Genomic DNA, 24,404 nt, shown 5'->3' with positions numbered 1-24,404 from the left:
GATGACACTGGCGGTGGAGGGAGGAAGGGTGGGGGAGTGGCTGATGGGCAGTAGCTGAGGTGATGGGCAGTAACAGGGGGTGAAGGCAGTAAGTGATGGCCAGCAGGTAAGGTAAGGACAGTAGGTGATGAATAGTAGGTGAGGTGAGGGAAGTAGGTAATGGATATAGTAGGGTAGGGGGAAGTAGCTGATCGGGCAGTAGTAAGAGCAGTAGGTAAGAACAGTATATGATAAGTAGTATCTAGAGTGAGGAAGTAGGTAAAGAGCAATAGCTAAAGTGAAGGAAGTATAGGGACATTGGACATTGGACAGTAACTTTGGGAAAATCCAGGGATGTGCCGCACAATGCAATAGAACATTACCTAGATAGAAGTCAGGGAAATACACAAGGTTGGCCATGGGAACAATGATACGTGACACACACACACACACACACACACACACACACACACACACACACACACACACACACACACACACTAAAGCAACCTCAAACAATCATACGCATATTTAGGGTATACATGGGGGGGTGGGGGAGGGCTGGTGGGGAGGGGCTGGGGGGGGCTGGGGGAGGGCAGGGGGGAGGGCTGGTGGGAGTGCTGGTGGGGGAGGGCTGGTGGGGGGAGGGCTGGGGGGGAGGGGGAAGGGGGAAGGGGGAGGAGGCGGTGAAGGGAATACCCGCACATACAGCATAACACAATGTCACAGTAAAAATATTTATAAATTCAAAACTTTATCACGTCCTACATACGCACACCTGTCCGCTATACGCACATCCGGTAAACACGCGTCCGTTATACACACGTCCGCCTGCTATATACTCATCCAGTCATAAAAACCTTCATCCAGTCATCTAAACACTCATCCAGATAATCGTCCAACCATCCAAGCATTCACCCACTCATCCAGAAATCCATCCAATATCTCAATGGCTAAATAAATTGCAGAAAAAAAATTATAATGAAAAATATAAAGAAATAGGATTAATAATAAAACCAATTAAAAATAAATAAAATAAATAAATAAAAATAAGTAATAGACGAAAATAAAAGTTTGGAAATATACAATAAATAATAACTGAAAAAAATACACAAAATTAATGAAAATAACAACAATTTACATTATAAATAAAATAAAGTTAGTGGTATAGTTGTCAACACTGAACGGCAGGATGATGTGCTTGTGCGTGTATGTATGGTGAAGCGTGTGTGTGTGTGTGTGTGTGTGTGTGTGTGTGTGTGTGTGTACAATCACTTAATCACAACAAAATATATACTGTAGGAATCATTCAGCTTATATCAATTCTATATTGTGTGCGGCTAGTCTCTCTCTCTCTCTCTCTCTCTCTCTCTCTCTCTCTCTCTCAAAATTTTTCAAGAGATAAGAGACCCACTGATTATCTCTCCTTTAGCCCTGATTTACGTCTCACAGCGATGAAAGGCCCTGCAGGTAGACCTGAAAAAAATGAGATCTGCAGTCTGAAGGGTCTTAAAATCTGGAATCCCTTAAAAATATTCAGTCAAAGGGTCTTAAAATGTGGTATCCCTAAAATATAGTATCTAGTCTGAAGGGCCTTAAATTCCAGTGCCCCTTATACGATCATACATACATACATACATACATACATACATTCATACATACATACATACATTATACCTTAAACACAAAGTCATTACCTAAAATATACTCGCCAGATACCACCTGTGTGTTAGTAAAAAATAATCCTAGTACAGCAAAAAAAAAAATCATATACAAATATCACAAAACTAAATCATAAAATACTAGTTATTTTCACTCCGGTATTGATAATTCATTTAAAAGAATCAACAAAATCTATGGGGGGAAAAAAATCACGTTTGGACACTGTGTAGGCGGTTGGTCTTGCGTCAAAATCAACTTAACTTCGTGGAATTTTCCCATTTTTACAGTCGAGTTAGTTAATCAATATTTATTCATGAGTGAAAAGTGTTTTTACATCTCCAAATTGGAATGAGTGGATCGTGTCGGGGTTAGGCTTGTTAAAACTAGTTAATATGATTTGATTTCTCCTTCAAAATATAAAACAATATTGCTAATTACAGTGAAACCTCTATATAACGAACTTCTATTCACCATAATAATCCGCTAGATGGAGCTTTCACATCTAACAGACCCTCGATATAACGGATATTCACCTCCATATAGTCCGTTAAATAAAGGCTATTACCATACTCCAAATAAAAATGTCAACACTAACCTAACCTAAACTAACCTAACAAGTGGGTATAGCAAAATAACTTAGTCAGAACTCAATTATTAAGATGAATATATAACGGCTTACTTCAATCAGCTATTATTTATCAAGCAGTCAGAAGGTTAATAGAACTTAAGGTCAATAGGACTTAAAAAATAAAATAGCGGGAGTGATTTATGTAGTGCGAAGGTGGGGGGGTATTAAGGTGGGGGAGGGGTATTAGTGGGGGGGAGGGGGAGGCCACTGCTGCCGCCACCGTCAAGATGCCTTCATTATGCCCTAAGTGATCGTAAAACTGCCACCTCCCTGCATTATTCCCACTTATATTATGACCAAATTTACGAGACAGAGAAAAATAGAGAGAACGGAGAGAGACCTCCCTGGTATCTTACAGATCAAACTTTAATTACAGCTGGAGAAACAATTAGAGTTAACAGGAACCATCGACCCGGCCTGACCCTGTCTTGCCGCGACTACTTCACAACACACTTAGCAAACTTGGACAAAACGTAATTAAAAGCATTAATTACTTCACACAAATTGACGATGGCTGAATTGAACCAGATATGTGTGTGTGTGTGTGTGTGTGTGCAGAGACCTTTTTTACTCTCTTCTATGCAGCTGTGGGAGAGTCAGCTAGTGGTATTTGTGTCCACTATAACAATAACCACACACCTGGCAGTATCCTGAAGGGTAAATGTTATAATAAACATTTCATTCAGTGACAAATTCAGGTCAGGTGTTATAAACATTGGTGGCAGGTAACAGTAAAATCCCATCCAGTACTGAATCCTGAGTTTAATTTCTCCTAAACTACCACCAAGAAAATATAACACTCCCTCTTGACCTCGCCTAACCCCTGACCTCCCCCACCAATCTGCAACAATTATTAGTTGAACAAAAAAATAATAATTACAAGCTTACCAATTATAGCGTATTAAGCAATTACTTAAAATTATACCGTTAAAATTAGTTATATAATTCACAAGATCCAGAATAGCCATTAATAATAATAATAATAATAATAATAATAATAATAATAATAATAATAATAATAATAATAATAATCTGGGTCTAAATTCTCAAAGTTTCATGTATCAAATTATTACTAAGAACGATAAATTTATGAATCGAGTCACTTACGAATCCCCATAATGCAGTTGGTGGACCGTTTAGCACCATCTTGTGTTGTGTCTTTGAAGTGTGAGACAATATTACGGCGAAAACTTTAATGTAAGAATCTTTTAGAATTTGGAATAATGGACAGGGTGGAATTAAACTGGGGGAAAGGGGGGAGGAAAGGGTGGGTGGGAAGGAAGGGTCTCTCTGTCCCCTCTCTTAATCTCCCTCCCCACACTTCCTACGTTAACCTCCCTCCTCCCCTACCCGCTCCTCTACCTAACCTCCTCCTCCTCCGATAACCTCCCTTCCCTCCCCCTAAAAGATCTGTTCACCCCTCTCCCCATCCCTACATACTCCTCCCTTCGAACCTCTCTTCCACTCCAACCTCCCCCCAACTCCAGCACCCCCTCGCCTTTAATCCTCCTCCATACCAATCCCACCCCCACTCTAATCCCACTCCACCTCAACCCCATCCCCCAATCTTCGCCCTCCATCTCAACCCCATCCCTCCCCAACCATCCCCCCTCCCCCTACAGCCAAGGTCCGCGATCAGGCCGCCCGAGCTCTGGCTGGGAGAGAACAATTGATTTTCTATACCCCACCACGGCTCTCTGTTGCTGTCCCTCACTCGTATCACTGTGGCAGAGGTTAACACGTGGCTACCTGCAGTACACACCTGAGATGATGACTTAACACACGAGATAAACAAGAAAATAGACACACACACACACACACACACACACACACACACACACACACACACACACACACACACACACACACACACACACACACACACACACACACTAATAAGAACCTGGTCAAAATATCAACTATTAGCTCACCATCTATCAGTTATAATGAGACGTTTAAATAAATATAATAATCTTCACTAAATTACTCGTTCGATTAATTGAATGTTGATTACAGGCGGGAAAATATTTGAGTTTTTTTTCAGTGGCTCGTGAGACTAATTTAATATCGATTATCGAGAGAAAATATCTGGAAGGATTTTATTCTTAATTATAGTCACACACAAACGGACACACATATACCCACACACACACACACACACACACACACACAAAACGTCTGTCACTTTATAAGGAGAGACAATAAGTATTCAAAATCTCAGTTAAAAAAAAAAAAAAAAAAATACCATCACAAATTCAATCGGGGAAAAATACCAGAATAACTTATTACATTAAATGCCAGCTTAAAAAAATCCTCTACTAATAAATACAGACATACATCAAACACAACATGGATCACATTTACATATTCATACAGCAACAAACACAAACATACATGTGTGGGTATATACATAAATTAATGCCAACACGACACACAGCACACCTCGCCCCCATCCCACCCAGTGTGGCTTTGACAGGCAGGTGAGGCAGACTAACACAACCACACACCTTGACGCATCCACAAGTATCTACTGATGTATTTAGCAGACACTCACACATGTGGGTATACGTACATAAGATGGAACACGTACGGAGTAATACGTACACAGACGCATTATATAAATGAGGAGACAAGAACAAGTACGAAAAGCATAAAGGAATCTTATTTACAACAAAAATATACAAGCAACAATACACACATATGATTAACATGAGCAAATTTTATAGTACTTCCATAGACAAGAAGAAGAAGAAGAAGAAGAAGAAGAAGAAGAAGAAGAAGAAGACCTTGGGGGTTCATTCCTCTCCTTACCTCACTTGACAACGCCAATCTCGAGTCGTCTGCCGAGAATGACTGAGAGACAGACCACTGAGGCGTCGCACCACCCACCAGCCACCTCAAGCTGCTGATGCAAATGGTCCCCGGTCCTGATAGGGTCCAATAGGACATAACCAAGTCATTAGGATTAGGATTAATTGGTATCAGGGGTCATTAGGATTAGGATCGATTAGGACTTGGGGCCACGATCTCTAATTGTGGTGGAGGGAAGGTGTGGTGGAGGGTAGGTGTGGGGGAGGGTAGGTGTGGGGGAGGGAAGGTGTGGTGGAGGGTAGGTGTGGTGGAGGGGGGAGGTGTGGTGGGAGGGTAGGTGTGGGGGAGGGTAGGGTGGGGAGGGTAGGTGGGGGAGGGTGTGGTGGAGGAAGGTGTGGGGGGAGGGAGGGAAGGTGTGGGGGAGGGGGAAGGTGTGGGGGAGGGAAGGTGTGGTGGAGGGTGGGTGTGGTGGAGGGAGGGGTGTGGTGGAGGTGTGGTGGAGGGTAGGTGTGGGGGGGCAGGGTGTGGGGGAGGTGGGTGGTGGTGGGTGGAGGGTGGGTGTGTGGGGGAGGGGGTGTGTGTGGTGGAGGGTGGGTGTGGGGGAGGGGTGTGGGGAGGGAAGGTGTGGGGGAGGGTAGGTGTGGTGTGGGGGAGGGAAGGTGTGGTGGAAGGTAGGTGTGGTGGAGGGAAGGTGTGGTGGAGGGTAGGTGTGGTGGAGAGAGGGTGTGGTGGAGGGTAGTTGTGGTGGAGGGAAGGTGTGGTGGAGGGAAGGTGTGACGGGGGAACAATGTTACTAAAGCAAGGATGGAGGGTGTGGAGGGAAGAAAAATATGGAGGAGGAAGAGAGCATGTGAAGGAGGGAGGGAGAATGAGGAGGAGGCAGGGAGAATGTGGAGGAGGAAGGAAGAATGTGGAGGGAGGTAGCATGTGAAGGGAGGGAGAATGTGGAGTAGGGAGGGAGGGATGGAGGGAGTGGAAAAGGGAAATAATATTGCGAAACCAAGAACTCACGAAGAAGAGTAGAGGAAGAGGAGGATGAAAGAAGAAAGAAAGAAAGAAGAGGAAAGAAGTGGAGAACAAGAAGAAGAACGAAAGAACGAACAATAACAAAAATGAACAAGCACAAAAAAACCGAACAACAAGTACAATAACGAAGAGGAGGAGGAGGAGGAGGAAGACGGGGAGGACGAGGAAGAGGAGGAGGAAGAGCAGGAGGTAGAGGATCCCTTGGAGGAGAAGCTGGGGGTGAGTAATGACCAAGGAGGATGAAGGATTTAAGGGATCTAGTGAGGCACCAAGTAAATGAGACGAGGTGCAGAAAAAGACTAAACTCCACCAAGGAAACAGTACATAGACAAATTAATACTGAGAGAGAGAGATGGAAGTTGTATAATGTCCAGTAAGAGAAGCAGGAGGCATGAGAGAGAGGTGAGTCTGACTGCTTCAACTTGCTGATAATAGCTGTGAAGAATACCGCCAATTTATACCAACACGGCGATAGCTGCTTGCTGCCCCTGCCTCTGCCCGCCACCGTTTGCCTCTATACCACCACCACTATTGTTACTACCCGCATCTACCACCACTACTACCTGCACCCGTTATCACTACTACCCGCATCCATCACCATTACTCACACTCATCACCATTCCTACCCGCTCTCACCACCATCACCATCACCCTTACAATACCCCTGCACCAACACCCACTACCACACACACACACATTACACACCAGTCATGCCACTCAACAACCAAGTGACTCTTCCCGAGGTCACCCGCACTTCCATCACCAACCCAGACACTACCAAGGGAAAAAAAAAAACGTGGTTCTCCTCTCCTGGCCACACAGTACCCAACAGCAGCCTCAAGGTACCACACCTGTACACACACACCCATCTCGACACCCTGGCTCCATAATTGCTGCTGCTTTAAGTGAGTGGAAGGAAGAAGTGTAAGGCAATATAGTTGTATAATTAATCTCGCCCTTCTCACTGGATCATAGAGGTGTTAGTCAGATTGGTCTTCGATGTAATTTGACTTTATTTGTCATCGAAATATTGACAAGAAAGGTGTAATAAACAAGATTTTTTAACGTTAAGACGATTTTACAGCGAATTTCAGTAAGATCTACTAGTAAGAAAGACTACAGAGTTTCAGTAAGTAAGAAGGGGGAGTTACAGTGAGTTTCAGTGAGATGTGTGCGTAAGAAGTGGGAGTCTCAGTGAGCTTCAGCGAATTTCAGTCAAATCTACAAGTAAGATTAGACTACAGAGTTTCGGTAGGTAAGAAGGAAAAGTTACAGTAAGTTTCAGTGACATTTACAGACACATATACAATCACAACGAGCCTCAGTGAAATACATACAGTTACAAGACACTTCATACAGTGCCCCTCTGATAAGGCACTAGAATACACTTCAGGAGGACGTATAAGTAACTCGATACTAACAGGATCTATACATGACCAGGATATATACATGTCCAGGGGAGGTGTGGGGAGACAGTGGAATGATATTATGAGGTTAAGTTAAATGATGTTGTAAATGGTCGTGTTTATCTACTACTGATATAATATAATGTAAGAGTTATACACAATTGACACCCAATGATATTAATCTTAAAATATGGACTCGTACAATACCGTGTGTGTGTGTGTGTGTGTGTGTGTGTGTGTGTGTATCAGTCAGTACACAGAGACTGAACTATTGATGAACCAAACACTCTTCAGTAAATCAATATACATATAATACGGTACACATATGTAAAAAAAAATAAAAAATATGTACTAAACTTCTTTTTTTAATAAAGAGACATAAATATAAGGAGAAATGTGTTATGTTTTATCTTCTATAGTACTGTACTTTACCATCGGGAGACATACGAGACTCTATGGAGACAACACCTGAAAGAGATGTGTGTGTCTCTCCTGTAATCCCCTCACACCCTTCACTACCAACTCCACACTGTCTTGGTGGCCTGTACACGACCCCCTCCTCCTTCCTCACACTCACACACACACAACCCACCGACTGACTGCCCATATTATGCAAAACACTGATCTCAAATATTCGTGCTGAAAGCTTTCGTTCTCCAGCCGTTTCGCTCAGGAATCTGCTGCTATATCGGAGAAAAGCATTTCAAAAATTCTGACGTGGCCGAGTATAAGATCGAGGACAGGACCCGGATGCCATGAGCACCTTATCTAATTTCTCTCACCAGAGTGTAAATACAAAGCTCTGGCAGCTACCCAACCTTCACCAGACGAACCATAATATCGGATCCTTCTTCTAATCTAACATTCATTGTATCTCTTTGTCATGCTGCAGCCAGAAGCATAAAAAAAATAGATAAATTCTTCCATCATTTCATCATCACAAGGAGTCTGGCCCCTGCGAGTGTTGTTCCCCATCAGCAACACCACACACATGCCTCTCCCGTTCCTCGCTAAATTATTCAACTAGCATTCCTGTGTCCCGATATGAGGAGTTTTCAACTGTTACTATGGAAACGGAGGAACACATGGAAAGATGCAAGAGATGTATTAGTGTGGAAGGTGGAGAAGACGGGGGTGGTGGAGGGGGGGTGGGGGGTAAGGCCAGAACAAGAGGGGCTGAGAGAACAACAAATAGAAAGGGAGGATATAAGAGTAAGACAAACAAAGAAAGAGAGAGATGCAGGGAAGTAAAAAGTTGACGGGAATAAAGCTGTGTGATGAAGCCTACAATAAACAGAAGAACAGCGACAAAATAAATACTTGTTTACGGCAGACCTGCAAAGAGGATGACGAGAGAGAGAGAGAGAGAGAGCCAGCTACACAACAGCACATCTCGGGGTCATTGCCGCGGCTGTAGTGGGTGGGAGCTAGAGGGTCCGCATTACCATCACACAAGTACTTCTCCGTTATTGTATCGCGTTCTGTTAGTCTCAGTTTACGATACACACAACAGTGAACGTAACTTGGATCAGAACCGTCCTAGCTTAACCATTCCCTCTGAGTGATAATGTTAACGGCGCTAATCCACAGGCACTCAAATAAACGTTCTCGTCTCTTCCAAATTCTTATTATGGGAAACCACGAGCAAACTTGACTCTGGTATACGACATAACTACTTTCAAGTGTACGATCTATATAACAATGACTGGTTTTACGGCGGTCAGAGCCACGATGGGTGATACCAATGCTCTTGGGTTCTGACAACACAGGTGGTATTATTCTATTATATAATTCACAGCTAAACAAACTATTTTAACTTGTTTATGTTTCCCTCTCATTCAGTTCTGCCACCAAACACCGCAGACATCACTATATTCTCTGAGGTGGAAATATTGCTGAGATATTACGTTTAGTCTTTGTTGAAAATCTGTCGCCGCGCACTGGTTTCTTGTTGCCAGTTAACTAGTGGTACCCACCCACTCGCTAGATCCTGACACCCACTAGCAAGGAACAGCTGGTCGTCCTCACTGGCTTACTCACTGAATCACGCACTCAAGCCGTCACTCAGTAAATCACGCCTACAAGCCGTCACTCAGTAAATCACGCCCACAAGCTGTCACTCAGTAAATCACGCCTACAAGCCGTCACTCAGTAAATCACGCCCACAAGCTGTCACTCAGTAAATCACGCCTACAAGCCGTCACTCAGTAAATCACGCCCACAAGCAGTCACTCACTATCACAAACACACAACCCGTCACTCACAAACACATACATTGGAAGCCGTCACTCACCATCGCACGTACACGTAGTATATGCAAGCCGTCACTCAATAATACAAGCCGTCACTCATTCACTCACTCACACATGCATGAATGCTGGCGGCAATCAGGAGGGAAACAATATATATGTATACACACGTCTGTTACAAAGTGCATAGGGAAAAAAAAAAACATTACAAATTCACTTTACTGCCTTATGTTACGAAAGCATCTGTTTGGACACTTAACTTACTAGATAGTGAAAGTATTGTGTCGAAATGTAAGTGGATAAATTCTATACTTTGTTTCTATACTTTTATTTCCATCAGTTTATATATCTTATCACAAAAGATGTTCGCCTAAAGCAAATTATATAATAAGTATAATTAAAATATATTACAAAATATTTTTTTGTTTTTATATAGGCTATATATTTTTTCTTCCTATTTTCTACCGCCAGTTATTTGAAATCGTACACACACATACACACACATAACATAATACATACATACACACACACACGCACACACATGGTTTACTCTTGCATATTTTACTTGACAATTTAACCTGGACTGTCAGAGAAACCAACCGGGTAGCCTGGAGATCGAGCTCGGGCCAACACAATGCTACACTGAGTCACTTAACCACGCGTAAGCAGGCAAGAGGGCAAGCACTCACGCAAGCAAACACTAAAAATACTTATCTATGCAGGCAAGCAAGTACACACGCACACACAGTCACACACGTAAGTCAGGAAGCCAGAACTCTCACACGAAAGGAAACAAGCAATCATGCATACCTGTAACAGAGACACGCAAGCAAGCACAATGCAACTACAAACGCACATGCATACAGACAAACGAGTAGGCTGAGAAAGGAAGCATTAGGGCAAGCAGGCAGACGGGCAGGCAGGCAGGGAGGCACTTAAGCAGTAAACAACAAGACACTCGGGTAAACAAGCACACACTCACATAATCAGAGTGAACAGTGGACAGCAAGGTACTCACTGCAGCTGGCAGGATACTCGTGTGGTAAGTGAGACAGTCAGCCACCTTACCTTGTCTGGAAAATAACACATTATTAGATAAATAAAAACATTAAAAATACTTACACATATACACATACATACCTACATATATAGAAACTTACATACATACAAACGTACAGACATTCAATTATACTGTGTGGCCATACAATAAAATAGCAATTCACTTCCAATAATAGTTCTCAAAAAATCCTAGATACAGTAAATAATAAATAAGATCAAAATATACCATATATAATACTCTAACAAAAATTAATGTTTCCAAAAGCATTATTCTGAACACTAATAAAGATATTTCAAATGATTTCAATATAAATAAAGAACATATTTCAAAATTACAAATATTAAGGAATAATAATAATAATAATAATAATAATAATAATAATAATAATAATAATAATAATAACGCTGGTCTACAATTATCCACTTTTCAAAAATATAATTGTAATATATAAAATCTGGCTCCAACATCATCCATCGCGAGGTTGGCTATGACGTCACTGGTCAGGCGGCGAGAAGGGTGGGAGGGAGATAGGACTAATATATCAGTCATTTAAATACTTATATTTATTTATTTTATCACATCAATCTCCAATCGTTATCATTGTAATTGAATTGCATAAATTAAGAAGAATCATTTACATAGTATTAATCAATCATAGGGACTAGACACTGTATTAGAGTTCAATGAAATTCGAAGTACTGCAAAGGGCACGCGGGCATTTTGATGACGTCACGACCAACCAACACACAACAGACCTAATTCATTTTCCCGTTATTTATTATTCTCAAAACTGTTTTTACGATAAATCATACAACAATTGTTTTCCTTCTATTTTCCTCACTTTACGGAAACTACAAACAAAAATAGAAAATAAACGAATGACTAAAGTGTGTAGTAGATTTCTGTGGTGTTCTAATAGTCAATTATGTGTGTAAGTGTTTCAGGGAATAGTTTAAGAAAGGATGAGTCAGGGAGGGGGAGGGGGATGGTGGGGTGAGGGCTAGAGAGGCTAGGGGGATGGTGGGGGCTGAGTGAGTCAAGGCGGAGGGATCGGGGCTGTGGGAGTAAGCATGGGGTTAGGGATGAGGGCTGAGGAGTAGGGATGTGTTAGAGAGAGAGAGAGAGAGAGACGGGAGGTGTTGTCGGGAAGAAGTTTAAGGCGAGGAGGGGAAGGAAAGGGATAGTGAGGGAAGAGGAGAGAAGAAGAGAGAAGAGGAAGGGAAAGGGAAGGGAGAGGAGGCGAAAGGAAAAGAATAGAGTGAGGGAGGGAAAGAGAATGGAAATGGAGTTAGGAGAGGGAAGGAAGAAATTATAAAGCGATCAACCAGTAGGTCTTGTAGTCTCGCCCAGTACCTCGGCTGCCTTGGATCTATTTAGCACCAACATGACAACACCACACGGAAACCCACACAGGAAGAAAACACTAGACACGACAAAAACATTAAATATGACGAATGAATTGGTGTATTAACTGGTGTATTAACTGGTGTATTAACTGGTGTATTAACTGGTGTATTAACTGGTGTATTAATTGGTGTATTAACTGGTGTATTAACTGGTGTATTAACTGGTGTATTAACTGGTGTATTAACTGGTGTATTAACTGGTGTATTAATTGGTGTATTAATTGGTGTATTAACTGGTGTATTAATTGGTGTATTAATTGGTGTATTAATTGGTGTATTAACTGGTGTATTTATGTATGGAAATTATGACTTCGGATACCGGGAGACTTCGGGTACCGGGAGACTTCGGGTACTGGGAGACTTCGGGTACCGGGAGACTTCATGTACCGGGAGACTTCAGGTACTGGGAGACTTCAGGTACTGGGAGACTTCAGGTACTGGGAGACTTCAATATCGTCAACAACTGAGCCACAGTCAAAATTAATGCCCAATAAAATTATGAAGAGTTACCTGGTACAAATATAACTTATTGTGCTCAGGTTTTAACTCTTGTCCCCTAGTGGCCAAACCATGAGTTAAATTTGGACACAGGGTAAACAAACCAGTCAGATATATAGCGAACAAAGGCGCAATGATTAAGAGAAAACAATAATAATAATAATAATAATAATAATAATAATAATAATAATAATAATAAACATATCAAGATAATTCAACAGGGACTCACGACAACAAACTTGGGAATATGGCAGCAGGTTAGGTTAGGTTAGGTTATGTTAGGTTAGGTTAGGTTATGTTAGGTTAGGTTAGGTTAGGTTAGGTTGGGTTAGGTTAGGTTAGGTTAGGTTAGGTTAGGTTAGGTTAGGTTATGTTAGGTTAGGTTAGGTTAGGTTAGGTTGGTTGTTACATATTCGGAAATGTTTTTAGGGTATATTTGAAAAAATTGACTCGGCCATGTAAAACTTTTTTTTCATTACTTCTGTGTTGTTTCAATTACGATGATTTTTTTTTCTTTGGGGAAATATCTCGTCTTTCCCATCTTCACAATGACTGGATGTCTCACTGTGTCATGTCCTAAATTGTTGTGACACACGCCATTAAGCGGATCACAGTGACGCCTTGAATCGGCAGCCCACAGTCACCCTGATTCCATCCATCATTTCACCTTTATTAATTGAATATTCAGAGGATTACATTTCTATTAATATTCCCGGACTAAGACTTTTCCTTCTGTTAACTCCATAATAAATTACAGTCTGGAACAGTTTTTCTTTTTCTAATTAAAGTTAAATACACAAACTGGTTCTAAGACGTCAGGTTGTATAAATGGTTATATAAACGACATATATAGGCCAATAGAAGGCTTATATTTGAATCCCGTGACTGCAGATAAAAACACTGTGAATGGTAAGTGGTAACGCACCAGTCTATATAAATGACGAGACAGGTCAATTCAAATCAGTCTATGGTGAGCTGAGAGAGAGAGAGAGAGAGAGAGAGAGAGAGAGAGAGAGAGAGAGAGAGATATGAACCAACAGAACTGAGAAACAGACAGACAGACACAGTTAAAGCTCCTCCCTCCCTCCCTCCGCCTACCTCATCTTCTCCGCTCAGCAGCACTCGGTTAACGCAACTTTCGCCTTTTAAAGAGCTACGATGGATTATATTTATCCTCACGCCTCAAGACTGTCCCGGGGAGAGAGACGGCCAATTAATCTAGTGGTTTATCTTTAATGTCTCACTAGAAAAATGGTTTATCTCCCTCTCCACGTGTTGGTTTTTTTGGTTTTTGTTTTTTAATGAAATCGTCGGTGTGCCATCCATCACCAGCGGTCATGTCCCCTTAACCTAACCTACACCACCTACCTACCTTCCTTCCTTCCTTCCTTCCTTCTTTCCTTCCTTCCTTCCTTCCTTCCTTCCTTCCTTCCTTCCTTCTTTCTCCTTACCCTTTAGTTACACCTCCTCTAGTACACTGTATCATATTCCCCACGAGTACTACAGTACCTCCTAGGGCTAAGTTCTTCTTCTTATTCTTCTTCCTTCTTCTTATTATAGATTTCCCTCCTCTTTTCTTCTTCTCCTCCTTCAACCTTCCACCTCCTCCCTCAGCCTTCCACCACCACCTCTTCCTCTCTTCTCCTCTTCCTCTCTCTCTCTCTTCTCCTCTTCCTCTCTTCCTCTCTTCTCCTCCCTCAACCTCCAGCAGGATCTTTCCCACATTCCCTTCCATTTACTCTTTTCATATTCCGAGAGAGAGAGAGAGAGAGAGAGAGAGAGAGAGAGAGAGAGAGAGAGATTAACAAGAAAGACGGGGAGTGAAAATAATAAAAAAACGGTCGATAATAAACGTCGACTGAAAGGAACTCACGTTAAGGAGGAACATGATAGGTAGACTTGTGTTGAGTCCAGGAGTGAAAGGCAGGATAGGGGGTCGGCGTGATAGATGTATCATGAGCAAACTGACCCTTAGAAACAGTGAGGGGAAAATAGATGGAGAGAAGAGACAAATCACCTGAGAGAAAGGTGAGGCAAGGAGTGAGGTAAGGAAGACGTGAGGGGAGTGGTTGATAATGAAGTGAGTTTAGAGTTAATTTCCCCCACTAGTGATGAACAGGACTGAGGTACGATACGTGACAGCTAGACGACATGTGAACGGCTGGACGACACGTGACAGCTAGACGACACGTGACAGCTAGACGACATGTGAACGGCTGGATGACACGTGGCAGCTAGACGACACGTGACAGCTAGACAACTCGTGACAGTTAGACGATACGTGACATCTAGACAACACGTGGCAGCTAGATGACACGTGACAGCCAAAAGACACGTGAAGGACAGACCTGGCTAATGTAAACAGAAAAAAGCCATCCGTCTGGTAATAAAATATAAATGAACCTGAAAAATGTAACAAGTTTTTTACAGTCAATCTCTGCAGTGATGGCTGGCACAGTAGAGGGTATTACTGAGGGGTGTAAATGAGCTTGTTAGTAGAAGACAGTGTTGGTTTATGTCTAGTAGCCGGTACATACTGTAATGGCATTTAGTTATGTACCGTTCCATTGAGATGTGTTCACTGTAGCTGGAGTGTTATAAGTGACCTGTTGGGAGACTTGACTAGCGTGGGTACGGAGATTGTGTGTGTGTGTGTGTGTGTGTGTGTGTGTGTGTGTGTGTGTGTGTGCTGCTACAAGAGATGGAAGGGTGGTCACTAACAGAGTATGATGAAGACAGCAACATGGTGGAGCCTTACACCATACTCCAGTTATCATCACACACACACAGGGGTCATGGTGGAGCCTTACACCATACCCCAGTTATCACCACACACCAACCTATGGACGTAGACAACCAGCATATCAAACCGACGGGATAATTGTTCATACCCTGCCTGACAGAGACCCGATGCAACAACTCCTTTCATTACAGGCCGAGCGCTTCACTGTTCAACAATTTGTATCGCGCGACGCCCTATCGTAGTTGAGAGACAAATCCACCAATTAAAATACGATAACCGCGGAAAAGTCGAGCTCTAATAGGACGATTTTTCCCTTGCGATTTCAAGACTCACATTTGCGTCCGAGTCATTTTATAAGCAATGGCGATATTTGTATTTCTTTTTAGCATTTAATAACATCATCCCAACGACTGTGCAACCATAAAAGCGGATTTTTCCTTGGATGCCATTATACTGCTTTTATGGCGCTCCAGTGTTGATACCACACACACACACACACACACACACACACGAACCACCCTAATGACTACACCTCCTGACTCAGTTGACGTGTCTGTTTCCAATGCCGGCATGGAGTGTTGGCTCTGCTCTCAACCATTTGTCGTGGAGAGTAAGTGACATCTTGACACGCCCGGATGTGTGTGGTCATGGTCATCCGTTATACAGGTTTACTATTACCGCCCAACATATAAACAGCTGCCAAACATTGATGAGAAAGATGATGAATAAAATCGGCATAAGAAAAAGTTAATATATGATGATGATGATGATTATGATGATGATGATATATAACAATATACCTGGATGTAATTAGCAGAAATAGCTTAATAACACTAAATTCCAGGGGGGATGACAAGGGAAGCTGCTCCACCCATGTAACACGCTGTCCTCGGAGATACACCCAGGTAACACGTTGTCCTCAGAGATACACCCAGGTAACAAGTTGTCCTCAGAGATACACCCAGGTAACACGTTGTCCTCAAAGATACACCCAGGTAACACGTTGTCCTCAGAGATACACCCAGGTAACTGCTCCTTATCACCTACTACTAAACCCTTTAACTTTAATCAACTACTTAATAATAAAAGTTCTATCCATCAAGACATCAGTAATTTTTTATCATCACATCTTTATAATTAAACAATACTTCTTAAAACTTTCTCTCCGGCTGATGCCTCGTCCTTACAAATGCATCTGGTAAGGAGGAGGAAGAGACTCGAAACGATGATAAGGGTCTCACTAACCCATCCTTTATTTTCTCAAGCTTCACTTTACCCATTTTCCCATTAGCTGGAGAACCGCTCACCCCGGTAGCCTGCACAGGAGAAGTAAATTGCATCAGTGGGGTGAAGAGCAACGGCACCACACGATATATTACACGTCCGAGACTTACCTTACCCCCCCCCCCCTGACAGCCTGGCTTCAAGTCGCATTTATTTCATATTTCACGACCCGGGAAATTTACGAGAGATGATGGAGCTATTTGGTGTAACTTGAATTATTTGGTGTTGCTTGAGCTATTTGGTGTAACTTGAACTATTTGCCAACAGGCTATTTGGTGTTGCTTGAATTTGGTGTAACTTGAACTATTTGGTGTAACTTGAACTATTTGGTGTTATTTGTGTTACTTGAGCTATTTGGTGTTGTTTGAGCTATTTGGTGTAACTTGAACTATTTGGTGTAACTTAGCGAACTATTTAGTTAACCCAGACTATTTGGTGTAACTTGAACTATTTGGTGTAACTTGAACTATTTGGTGTTACTTGAACTATTTGGTGTTACTATTTGGTGTAACTTGAGCTATTTGGTGTAACTTGAACTATTTGGTGTAACTTGAGCTATTTGGTGTTGTTTGAGCTATTTGGTGTTGCTTGAGCTATTTGGTGTAACTTGAACTATTTGGTGTAACTTGAACTATTTGGTGTTACTTGAGCTATTTGGTGTTGCTTGAGCTATTTGGTGTTGCTTGAGCTATTTGGTGTAACTTGTGTGTGTTTTGATCGACGTGTCTAGGGAGGTGTGGATGGTAGACTACAACCTCACCTCACATGACTGTTACGATATATTATACAAATTTGAGCTGACGTCTTGTTAAAATTCTGTTTGAGTTACACCTTAACACTAACACCTCCACGTTATAGAATTATCTTAAACTTAAAAACTGAACAAGGTCTAGGAGAGAGAGAGAGAGAGAGAGAGAGAGAGAGAGAGAGAGAGAGCCTTCAGTAACCATGGGGGACGACTAATCACCACAAACTTGTCACTCAACTAATTTGACGCCAATAACGACCACACAAAACGCAAAATTATCCCTGCGTGAGTTAGTCCAGTGTGGTGGCTCAGAGCGGCGACTAGAGAACGAGGCAGTACAGTATTTCCAAAAGATATCGATACATCAAATGAGTCCATCACGTGTTGATATTCTCAGTGTTAGGAAGGTGGATAGGAGACGTGCCTCACAAGGTAACGCACCCAGAACAAACTCTTTTATATTCCAAACATTATTCGATTTAAGAGCTCTACCATAAGAGGTCTGGAACACACACACACACACACACACACACACACACACACACACACACACACTTATCCACAACAAAATACATCTAAAAATACATTAATCATTGTATCCCACCATCGATTATAAATATCTCAACCTGCACTTGGTGTATCAAAAGACGATTGTATTTTATCATTTAGCAGCCAACAATACCATACTACCTGGGACACAGCCTCTCATCAGACGCACTATCCTCTTTTAATACCAACAACAATACTATTAAATAATCATTAAGTTGTAATTAATGTCTTGGGAATATTAAAAAAAAATGCAATTACCTCATTATAATTATACTCTCCTCTCACCTGGAAACTAAATGACGTGCCGTAAATAATGTTTGAGTAATTATATAACTTGTACATGTTTTCGCTCAGATTTTTAATATTTTTTTGTGTGTGTGTGTGTTTTCTTTTTAGTGTAAGTTATTTCGTCCGGTATGATAATGTTTGAATGAAGATTGTTACCATAAATCATAATATTACCATGATAATTGTTAGTTATTTTGCTACCATGGATAACGTTGCTACCATGACAATTGCTACTACGTTACTCCCCCAAAAACGTTGCTACCATGAAAAACGTTTAATATCTACCATTCCCTTTATATTTCCTTCCTCCGTTCCATTATTCCTCCTGTTCACTCTTTCTTATTTTTATGTAACCAAAGTGACAAACGTTCCCCTTCTCTCTCTCTCTAATGTACCTTCTTATTTTTAGTTTTCCACCCTTCTCTACTCCCTCCTTCATCTTCCTTCCTCCTTCCTCTCTCATCCTTCCTCCCTCCGTCTTCCTCTCTTTTCCCTCTGTCTTGCTTCCTCCTTCCTCTCTCTTCCTTCCTCCGTCTTCCCTACTTCACATTTCTTCCCCTATCTTGCACAGCTGGTCTCCCATAACACCATCTTGCAGCTGGTCTCCCATAACACCATCTTGCAGCTGGTCTCCCATAACACCATCTTGCAGCTGGTCTCCCATAACACCATCTTGCAGCTGGTCTCCCACGAATCAAAGTTTCCTCGGAATACAAGGGAATCAAAGCAGATTTTTTTAATTCCATTGCTTCCATGTTTATTTTCTCTACCCAAAAGAATCCAAAAGTGCAGAGTCTCTCTATCTACGAAACTAGTTAGAATCCAATCCTAATACAGAATCCAAGGGAGTTTATTCTCTCTCATTATGGAATCCAATAATATGAAGCCTTTCTCTCTGTAAATTCACACGAGTCGATAGCTATTAAAAGTTAGTGAATCCAATGTCGGTATTTAAGGAATTCAAACTTAATCAGGTGTCTTTGATGATGATTGGTTACCTCTTTGAGAACGATGATTTAACCCTCCAGGACTCAAGGGGTTTAAGAATCCAAATGAATCCAGCGTCTGTATATGTGTAATCCAAATGAATCCAGCGTCTGTATATGTGTAATCCAAATGAATCCAGCGTCTGTATATGTGTAATCCAAATGAATCTATCTTCTGTAAACTCTATAAGAATCCAGACTCTTTATCTGTAGACTCCAAACGAATCCACATCTTAGATCGAGAGACTAAACAGGTCTACTTGAAGCCATCGTTTAACTGGTTCAGTCACAGTCCTCCCCGTTTAATTTGTCAAGTCACAACAGTCACCGTTTAATTGGTCACGTCACAATCCTCCCCGTTTAATTGGTCGTCACAACAGTAACCGTTTAACTGGTCCAGTCACAATAATCACTGTTTAATTGGTCAAGTCACAACAGTCACCGTTTAACTGGTCAAGTCACAACAGCCACCGTTTAATTGGTCAAGTCACAACAGCCACCGTTTAATTGGCGGGTTCCCTCCGGTGTGGGAACCCATGTACCAAATCCCTGGTAACCTGGCGCCGCACGATCCAATCACGTTAGTATTGGCCATGTCAGCCCTTGGCACGACAGCGGCCAAACCCGGTTTTATATACGAGCCATACCACGCTGAATACACGGATAAAGATTGCGTCCGACTTTCTCTCCCTTTACTTGTATTTGCGCGCAAACGAACCTTCTCGACGCCGTCCTCCTGAGTGCTGTCATGCGCACGAATTCATGAAAATGGTAAAATATCTGAAAGGGCAATTGAACGGAAAATTGTACCGCGAAATTCTTCAAGCAAGCGATCAGCAAGGACAAATATTCCTTCAGCTATATCCTGGGGACTGGAGGCATTTTCCCGAAAATATTTATAGCGAGCAATAACTGCGGATAACAGCAGACCTGTCGCTGTAGTCCTGGTAGGCTGCCTTGGTCCAGCTGCTGGTGGTCACGTGGCTCGGGACACTGTGAGGCCTCTGTACGTACAAGTAACAGAGGATAAAACCTTACATGATGAGCAGGAAGTGTTGACGACAGCCTCCACACATTGGACTGTTACCACAACATTCTCGTACTATATCAACAATCTCTTTATTCTTTTTATAACATAAAGGAAGCGCAGGGAGATATAAGTGTCCTCATCATATATATTCACCGAGGCGAGGCGTTCATCACCCAGCCAGGCACTGCAACAAAATTCAGTCCATAAGAGCCCGCACCGATAGATATAAGAACAGCACCATCCCATCCATTGTTAAAATAATAAACAACTCCTGATTTATGTACTGCACAGCCCTGTTAATGTATTCAATGCATATTATATCATTATGTCTAAATTAAATGTGTCTGTATATTTTCTGCCACCGGCTGCAACTCTATTAATAAACCGTTTATTATTATTATTATTATTTATTGAAGATCCCTGAAACAGGCTGTGATGATTACCATTCACTCGCACAACTCGCCTTCAGGAGGGAGAGTTATTTTAAAACTTAATGAAAATACTTAAATATTGAATGTTTTCTCGAGGACACCCACACACGACCACCATTGTTGGTATTTTCGTTTCATGTGGTGACTCAAGACTCGCCCTTCCCTTTACTGCCTCGACCACGCCATCAAAAGGTCCTCTCCCACATGGCCAACAAAACTCCCTTTTTATTTCGGTTTCGAGTCAGTTTTACGCCACAAAGAATTATTAAATGTTTCAATATTACCACGACCACAAAAAACAAAATGTCGTCTCTTTTTCACCTAGCAAATGGTAAATGAATCTAAAAAAATATACGCAGAAGACATGCCAAATAAGCTTAACTGTTTCCATTTCTTCTGTTTAAGCTTCTTATGTGTACAACCCCCGAGGAAGGAAACGTGGATTAATGAAGGTGTTTCCCCAAGCTTAAATCTCCCAGGACCACAAAGTAGTGCCTGGGTGACTGAGGTGAACTTTGTAAGACGGAAAAAAAATCATGATTGGTTGCCTGTTAAAATATTATACACTAAATTATATATCTAAATAAGTCATGCAATTTTATATACGTGCTAGGCATTTTTTTAGGATTCAAACACAATACATATACTTGAATTATATCATCCTCAGGCTTATTTACAACAAACACATGTAAAGAAGTGCTGTAGTATTTTCTTGAGTAGTAAAGCGAGTCTATGGTTACTTTCTACACATAGTAATTCCTTCCCATTTATTTTCATTGGCGCAATTAAGGCCAATCGTGAAACTCTCACCACACCACACACCACACCACAGCCAGTCACCCCCCTGTCTCAAGTACTAAATAAACACACTGTGAATTTTACCATTCCATTTCGAATCTTCACTCCAGCAGCCTTAAGTCTATAACTTATCACCCTCCATATATCAACATACATTCTTAATAAACACGTAAGGTATTTAACTAATTACTTCCTGAAACCCCAACAACACATCTCTAAAAGCTTCATTGTTTATTCATTATAATAAATCCACTTACTGAATGTTACCGGTGCAGGTGAAAATCCTCCTAAGCGACCATTACAACGAAGGACACAGGAGTTATACGCGACCAAGATCCAAACTCAAGTATCGGGCAGGTGACAGAATGACAGACATACTAAAACTAAAAATCTATAAAAGACACAACACAAGAAGAAGTAGAGCCAGTAACAAGTATTTCATCTTCCACAACAACTCCCCCCTCCAGTAAGGTCCAACCACCTTACGACATCCATCACCAAAATGTACACCTGCAATCCCACCTGAGCCGGGATCCAAAACTTCCCATTACTTGTGGAAACAAAATACTGCGTCGGTAAAACTGAAGTTTGGCTTGTCACTCCCAGAGGATTTTTTTCCCTTCTCCTGAACACCTGTGTTGTCGGAACACCGAGAGCCGCGGTCTGAGTGAGGAGCCTACTAGAAATATAACAAGGACAGATATGGAAATCTTTTGGAACTCTAAGGAATTTTAGTTGAAGAATATGAGAAAATAATATTCTTATATATCACCAACTTGTAACTTCCAAACATCTGTCAATATACAAGAAACTCTCTCAGTCATCTCTTGTTACTTATTGAGAAATGTTAATGAAATACCAACTAATGTTCAGAGTTCTTCATTTTCCACCAAGTTCTTTACCACCGTTACACATAAGTTCATGGATGTAGTTATATTCTATTTAGGTATGACTCATGATTTTCTGGGTCCAGTATTCACCGACTCTGTATTACGTCAGAGAATGTGAGGCTGAGGCTGGTGTGTTTACCTGAAAAAGGCGGCAACTGGAAAAAACCTGGAGAACAAGACCATTCTTCCCCTGAGGTACCGTATTATAGTAAGTCCTCATAGTTAACTGAGCTAATCACTACAGTCGGGTTTATCTTATACAACTCAATGTCTACCGTCCAAAGTTTACCTCTAACGATAACGATGTATTTTTCCCTTGAGTCTCCGTTCCTTCCACAACAAGAGAATATTTCAAACGTAACTTTTCATCCGGTTTGGGAATTATCCGGCTGCCACGGTAGGTTTGTTTTCCTAGGTAATACGTTTTTTGTTATTGTTATTATTATTCACTAAATTTCACTTTCTGATCATTGAAGAGCTTTTTGGAGTTAACTGGATGTGGTCCTGTAATCAATAACCGGATAAAATAAGGAAATCAAGACTCTCTTCTATGGACGCCTGTTAAGTATAGTCAAACATAAGGTATTTGTGTTACATCATGGTTATACTGCTGTAAATACCTCAAATTACCTGTCTGTACAATAATGCCCTCTGAATTAATTAACTTAGTGACATTCTATTTATCTGTATCTTCCATATGTCAAGAAATTCAATCACGTGATGCAAGGTCCCTCACCTCAAATAGCATCACAGTGTTTCATTAAATATATCCCGTTGTTTTTATTGTATTCCCTCACTCTCGGTATAGTGTCTTTAAGGTCCCCACGTGAGTAAGTTACAATCCAAGAAGAGCAATTTTAGTTTTATACAATAACTTTTTTTTTTACTTTCAAGTCAATGACGAATTTAGTAACTCGAAGCAAAGTAAATCTATTTATACTTACCCTAGCTTGTATATTATTCTTATCTATGTTACATTATAGTTACAGGTAGATACAAAATACAAATTGACTACAGTACACATACACTCACTCAGGATTAATGTTCATAATAACGTCATTTAATACTGTAATAACATATACAGTACAGCAGAGTACAGTTAAGTGGAGCCAAATGATGTAATTATAAACTAGTAACTCGGTATATATATTTACCGGTACTTAATGTATATATTTACTTACATGCTCGTCATTATGTGTCTATAAAGTGCTCCACCACTGACGCTGTTCCTAGTAAGTTAATTGTTATTTGTTTCCCCCAAATTACAACAGAAATCACAAGTACAGCATCGATGGACAACCAGACAACGAGAAATACACCAACAGTAATGATCAAAAAAATATAAAATACCGGTACTTGTCCTCCCAGTTTTAGGCCTACTCCCTTAAATGGAAAATTATGTAAAAAAAAATAAATATATTTTTTTTTCCTTTTCTTTCCACGACACCACCATAGAACTTCACAACAAATGGTCATCGTTCGCACCTCGTCTCCTCACACTGCTCTTCTGTCAGTCCTCCAAGTGATCGCTTTTATACAGGGCAATAAAATCTCTTTGATGTCTTCACGAGAGGAATTCTTATAATACAATTTTTACTGTTGGGATAAAATATAAAGAGAATAACTCCAGTGGTTTTTATAAGTTCAAGAAAGGAAATTTTACCCCAACAGTAGTGAATGAAACGTTCTATGAGACACTGAGATAAGAGAAGTAATTATTATGAGTTATAATTCCCGTCTAACACAAGTTAAAACATAAACACTACACCCTAACCAAACACAATTTTTACCCCCCCCCCCATCCTTCCCCCCACAGGGTAAACAATTAACACACGAGGACTTTGAATATCTCGACCCTGGTGTTAACTGAGAATAATATATAATCTATAACCTATTAATGCCTACAGTTTCTCAACACAAATTTCCAAAACT

The 24,404-nt window shown here is 41.1% G+C and overlaps 1 long non-coding RNA gene across 2 annotated transcripts in view; it reads right to left on the bottom strand.

The window, feature by feature from the left end:
* LOC121866123 overlaps positions 1-24,404 on the bottom strand; it is a 115,401-nt gene that overhangs the window by 59,424 nt on the left and 31,573 nt on the right. For both annotated transcript variants that reach the window (XR_006088892.1, XR_006088893.1), the window contains exon 2: positions 10,830-10,834. This is a non-coding gene — a long non-coding RNA (uncharacterized LOC121866123). The remainder of the gene's footprint in view (positions 1-10,829; positions 10,835-24,404) is intronic.

This window comes from Homarus americanus, unplaced genomic scaffold (genome assembly GCF_018991925.1).
Source record: "Homarus americanus isolate GMGI-L3 unplaced genomic scaffold, GMGI_Hamer_2.0 scaffold43264, whole genome shotgun sequence".
NCBI lineage: Eukaryota > Metazoa > Arthropoda > Malacostraca > Decapoda > Nephropidae > Homarus > Homarus americanus.
The sequence above is the reverse complement of the archived record's forward strand: the minus strand, read 5'-3'. Positions and strand labels throughout refer to the sequence as shown.